The 5,732-nt window shown below is 42.0% G+C and overlaps 1 pseudogene across 1 annotated transcript; it reads right to left on the bottom strand.

Annotated features, from left to right (window-relative positions):
- Window positions 1-233: 233 nt before the first annotated feature.
- On the bottom strand, window positions 234-1,116 carry LOC307114961 (large ribosomal subunit protein uL18-like; annotated as a pseudogene). Its single transcript has one exon. The product of its transcript is annotated as a large ribosomal subunit protein uL18-like (transcript).
- Window positions 1,117-5,732: the final 4,616 nt, after the last annotated feature.

Below are 5,732 nucleotides of genomic sequence, written 5' to 3'. Positions count from 1 at the left end.
TATTGGAGGTTGGTGGCAGCTACATAAAATCTTGCCTTCTTAATTAATTTCTCTTGCTTAATCAATGAAATCTCAACCATTGTCATGAAATCAGGACCAGAAGAAACCTTAAGATATAATCTGGAGCCTCCTTTCTCATCAAGGTGATCCATCAATTATTTCTGTTAGCTGACTAGTCAAGTTTATGATTGTCTTTATTTGAAAAAAATCTTCCTAGAAAATTGTGGCTTGGTTTATAAACTCCCAGTAGTCCATTTCTGAGCTCTGAGGAAGCTTGCCTTCTGAGCTATCTGATCTTTTTTCTGGGGAAGAGATATTCTGGGATGGTTCCACCTCTTGTTTTTAATTTCTTTCTTAGGCCTCTTATAGACTAAGTTCTCTCATATAGCAGCATGAGCTCTCTTGTACATCTCCTCCATCATGTCTAGAGTTACATTGCTCTTTATGTATTGAGAGAATTGTGTCTTGTAAGTGTCATCTTGTTCCAGTAGGTAATGCACATGAACTGCAATGTTCTGACCCAGGATGTACTTCCGCTGTACTTCTGCCTTGAATTCCTTGCTTTTTGAATATCACCAGAGAATAGTTTGGTACTGTGAAGGGTAGACAAGACCCTGTCCACAGCTCCCTTCAAGACCCCAAAAGTTTTACTTCCAGTAGAAGTTCTGGCAAACCCTGCAACCAAATAGCAGGTAAAGGCACCAGGTTGACTATCAATGCTTCCCACATTGTATTCATCTTCAGTCACCTCTACTTGGCCTTCATTCACTTTGTCCATGCCAAATCTGTTTAGAAGCCTGCGGGCCAGCAGCAGGCCAGTACAATGTGCTGCAGCATAATTTGTCAGGCCAACCTGCACCCTACTTTGGGTCCATGAGCATAAGCTACACAAACTATTTTATTTCCTTCTATATGTGCATAAGGAATCTGAAAAATGCTATTTTTGTTGGTTACACAAACTATCATTCTGTATTTGGGTGTGTTGTATGTATTTTTACCCTGGATTAACATGTGGTTCTGGGCATAATAATCAACTTTACCCTCTCATCGTTTTCTACATTTTACTTGATATCTCTTGAAGGAGGCCTTATTCTTGACAACTTTAACAAACTCCATCCTGTGGAAGAGAGACCCATGTCCATGGCTAGCCATAGACCCACAGGGCCAGCATAGCTCTGGGGTTGGGGAGCAAGGTGGTCCTAAAAATTTTTTTTTAAAGGAAGATAATCTGTTCATTGGGGGGTATGGGCTTTCACATGCTTGGCTAGTAACATTTTCTGCCACGATTTTCCCCTGGCATCCAGCCACTTGCTATTAAGTTTGGCATAGGTTTCAGATTTAGAGACAAATTCAAGGCCCACCTTTAGCAGTTTTCCAGTGTTGAATGTTATATACTACATGGCAATTTGCCTGCTTTTTTCAACTATTTGATCCTTGTATATTGGGTATAGATTGTAAGACATCTCAAATATTTTGTGATATAGGCCAGAATGAGTAAATGATTGAATAAATAAAATAATAAAGCATGTCCTCAAGCTACAGTTTAAGAACACTTTGGCTAGTTCTGAAGAACAGCTGGTTATCATTACATTTTAATAGAGACAACAGAGCCTGGCCATGCTTCAGCCCTTTCTGATGAGAAATTCCCTGACCACATCCTTTTTCCTACCACCCTCATTTGCTCTAAGGAATTGACCAGTGGCAGGCACCTGACCATTGCACTGGCCAGATGATGGCCTATAATGTGACCTGGCACCAACAGGTGATCTGGGCCAATCAGATTCAATCTCCTGAGAAACTGAAGTGCAGCTAGAGTGTGCTAGTTAGTATGAGGAAGCTGAAACTGAAGAATCTTGATTTAGAGAGGAGCCCGAGAGACCATAATGCCGAGCTAGTTACGAGGGAGCAGAAACTATGCTGAAGTCAAGAAACTGGGCAGGAGAGAGAAGGGAATGAGTCAGGATGGCCCACAGACACAGCTGGGAGAACAGCTGGACCCAGAGCTGCTGCTCTTCCTAGAAGTTCCCGCATCTGCTTCCAGTCCACATGCATTCTCCTGGTAAACCTCCCAATTTCCAAGGAAACTTGATCGAGCCTTTGTTGTTTACAGCCAAGAGTCTCGACATGTGTCAAAGCATTCCTTTTCTTCCCGTTTTCACGCAGTTACAGAGTTTATACTTGATTACTTTGAGCTTTTCCATTTTCCCAGTAAGATTTAAAAATTATTCTCTCATAGATAGATCTCTGAGAGCAGAACTTTGACAGAAACCAAACAGAAAGAGCTAATTAGACCCATTTACTTATCTTCAAATAAATACTGTATTTAAAAATCCTAAATATTTATGGAAGAAGATTCCCTAACTTCCTCCAATGGCTTGCTCAATTTTCTCACAAATAGTAGACAGCACTCATCTGCCAAGAGGCCCCACTATCTGATATTTGCACACACTGGGGTTTTCTCCTCTTTTTCTAGTTGCTCTGGGTAGAATATCTGACTTTCTGACTTGACTTCTCTCATACGTGCCCCTTGGCTCCTCTTAACCCATTCTTGGGCGAGTTGTTTCCTTCCCTACAGCCCAGTTCCCTCTACCAGAGGCCTATTTGGGGTGAACAGGAGTGGTCTATCAGAAGCTGAACCTTTTTAAACTTTAAACACAGTCAAACTTATATACTGTGCTATAGAAAGATCCAGAACTTTTTGTCACTCCACCTCCTACAAGGGAAGACTGGTGATGAGCTTGATGGAAATGTAGATCCCACAGGGGTTCTGCCATGTTAGTCATTGTCCTTCATTTATCAGAGTCACCTCCAACTTTAAGAAATATGCAGATACTTAAAGCCACTAGAAATACGTAATGCTCCTCATTTTCATTCCTTTTGTGTTATTAGGGCCAAATACCTGCCACATACAGCCCATATTTAAATAATTCATGAATTTTTGGATGTCTGGTTTCTTTTGGAGTCATCTTAATGACAACATTGACTGTACAGAAAATCATACAAGTTGTGTGCATAATCCGGTTTGCTCATCAGCTGAAAATATCAGAAGGACTTTTCAACCTGAATATGCATGGACGGTGGATATTCCAAGAAGGATAATTCTGAGCCACAGTCTGATACATGTTTCTATGGTTGATTCCCAGTTAATGGTGGCTGGATTTGCCACATTATCTTGCATTGCAAGGCCTGCTCATTCTTAACTTTATGCACTTTTAACACCTCTTCTATTGAGAAGCTTGCATTGTAAACATTTCACTTACTTTCTATGGGAGAACCTTAGCTGCTTTATGGTAATCATGCATAGACACTCCCCCACCCCTTCCCAGACATTCATGCCTCTGTGTCCCATAACGTTCTCATTCTATGAGCTGAATGTCCTCCTTTCCTTGTCAAGCTCCCAAGGCCTAGATTAAGTACCCCTTTTCTTTGAATTCTTCTGACTTTTCCAGTTCTATCTGGTCCCCAGTTCTTCTGAACCTTTACAGCCTTAGCCATTCATACCAACTTAACTTTTAGTATAAACTGTAATGGATTGCTTCCTGCTGTTCAGGTCAGCCCCTGAACCAAATCACAAACTTTGAAATGAAACTGGGATCATGGCCTTTACTATGACTTTATGCTGCATGCATCTTGCCTGAGCATTCATCCTGATACCACAAAAATATGTTTTGGTTGATCCACTTCAACGCTATTTCCTTTGCACGTGGAAAAGCAATATGAAGCATACTCACCACGACTTCTTCGGCAGGAAAAGCTAGGGGGGCACAAACCTTTGAATTATTCTGGAAAAGGACTTTTATTTCCCCAGGAATTGCCATTGCAGAAGAGCAGGCTGAAGAGAGAGGACAGTCTCCCAGTTCTTCATAAACTTGCTTCATTAGGTTGTTCTAAGAGGATGCTCAGATGTTCTGACATGCCCATATTGAAGCATACGTATAAAATCCCATTCAAAAGTGAAACCTAAATGACAGTTTAAATTATCCTTCTGAGCGTGGACAATTGAGCACTCACCATAGTAGAATTAGCCATTGTCAATACCATGGTGTCATCATTATGCCCCTCCTCCCTACATCACAGGGAGAAAATAGATGCCCCAATTAAAAACTGGACTATAAATATTTGAGTTGAACTGTTACTAGAAGACCTTCTTATTCTCAATTTTTACATATTCTGGGTGTCCAAGATGCAAAATTACTTTTACCATGCGCTTCAATGGCTCCATGATTTTTGACAATTAACATTACTCTGGCATTTGCTCACGATCAGTAGGCCTGAGCTTGGAAAGCAGTCCTATAAATCCTGGCTAATTTCCCCTAAGCCCCGGGACTGGAAATTAGGTTGCTGCCACCAGGGTTTTCACATGACTCAACTCCTCTCCAAGCTCTGCTGAAGCAAAGCATTTAGCACACAAACCAGTCAATACCTTCAAATAAGAGTATGAATGTGAATGGGCTTTGTAAGTGTCCCCTTCCCAGTGGGGGCTTGATTCTAACAGCCGTGATCAGAGAATAAAACAGACAGTTGCTGTCACTGAGACAGTCCATTGGACTCTAGGACAAAGAACATTCCAAAGCTTCAGCTTCTTACTGGGGAAAGGGAGACAGACAGTGCCCTTCTATATTACTGCCTCTATTGCACCTGGGGGTCCTGGAGGCAGTGCAGAGGGTCTGGATAAGCCACCTAAACCAGCTGCAGGATGAGCAGAAGCAGAGCAGGGGGAAGGAAAGGCAGAGAAGTAGCCACATTCAAGCGGGGAGCAGAGCAAATGCTGAAGACCCAGAGGTGGGAAGCACAAGGTCTGAACTGGGTTGGCCATGGCAGCTGTGCTCTGGGGGAATCTCTTTTTTTTGTTTGTTTGTTGTTGTTTTTTTAAATATATTTTATTGATTTTTTACAGAGAGGAAGAGAGAGGGATAGAAAGTTAGAAACATCGATCAGCTGCCTCTTGCACACCCCCTACTGGGGATGTGCCCGCAACCAAGGTACATGCCCTTGACCGGAATCGAAACTGGGACCCTTGAGTCAGCAGGCCGACACTCTATCCACTGAGCCAAACCGGTTTCGGCATGGGGGGAATCTCTTTTGAAGGCCTGCAGCACCGCTGGCCCTGGGGCACATCTGCCATGGTTCAGAGAGTACAATTCAGAGTAGGATTGTTTCCCACCAAACTTCTGAAACAGAAAAAATACGATGAACTTAAAAATTGGAATCGGAAGTCTTGAATTCGTGTTCAATGTAGTGAGGTGCTGAAGCTGACTCATGAGAGCCAATCTCTCTCTCTCTCTTCCCGACTCCATGTTCAGTGAGTCAGGTTGATGCCTTGAAACTGGCTATTATTGGAATGTTAACACCACAGAAACTGGCAAACTAAAAGTCAGTGTTGTAGGATCCCCTTACCCACCCCTCCGCAGAAAGTCACCACTGCATAGCTGCCACATCGGTCATTTGAACCTGGGTAAATTTTGTAACGTCTCCAAATCTTGAATGGTACCTACTTCACAGGGGGTACTGGTGTAAATGAGACAATTAACTTGGAAGTTCTCTGTGAATTCAAAAGTTTCTACAAGCGAGCGATTCATTATTTGAAGTAAAATGTTAAGTACAAAGTTTTAACATTTATTAAAATGAAAGCATATTATGTTCACCCTTTTTAGCTTAAAATACGATATAGGACAAGATTTCAGAAAGCACAATATATAGGAAGCAGCACATTAGACTCAGTTAAAACTATT

This window comes from Cnephaeus nilssonii (assembly GCF_951640355.1).
Source record: "Cnephaeus nilssonii genome assembly, chromosome: 2".
Taxonomy (NCBI): Eukaryota; Metazoa; Chordata; class Mammalia; order Chiroptera; family Vespertilionidae; genus Cnephaeus; species Cnephaeus nilssonii.
This window is presented reverse-complemented; position numbering and strand designations above follow the sequence as displayed.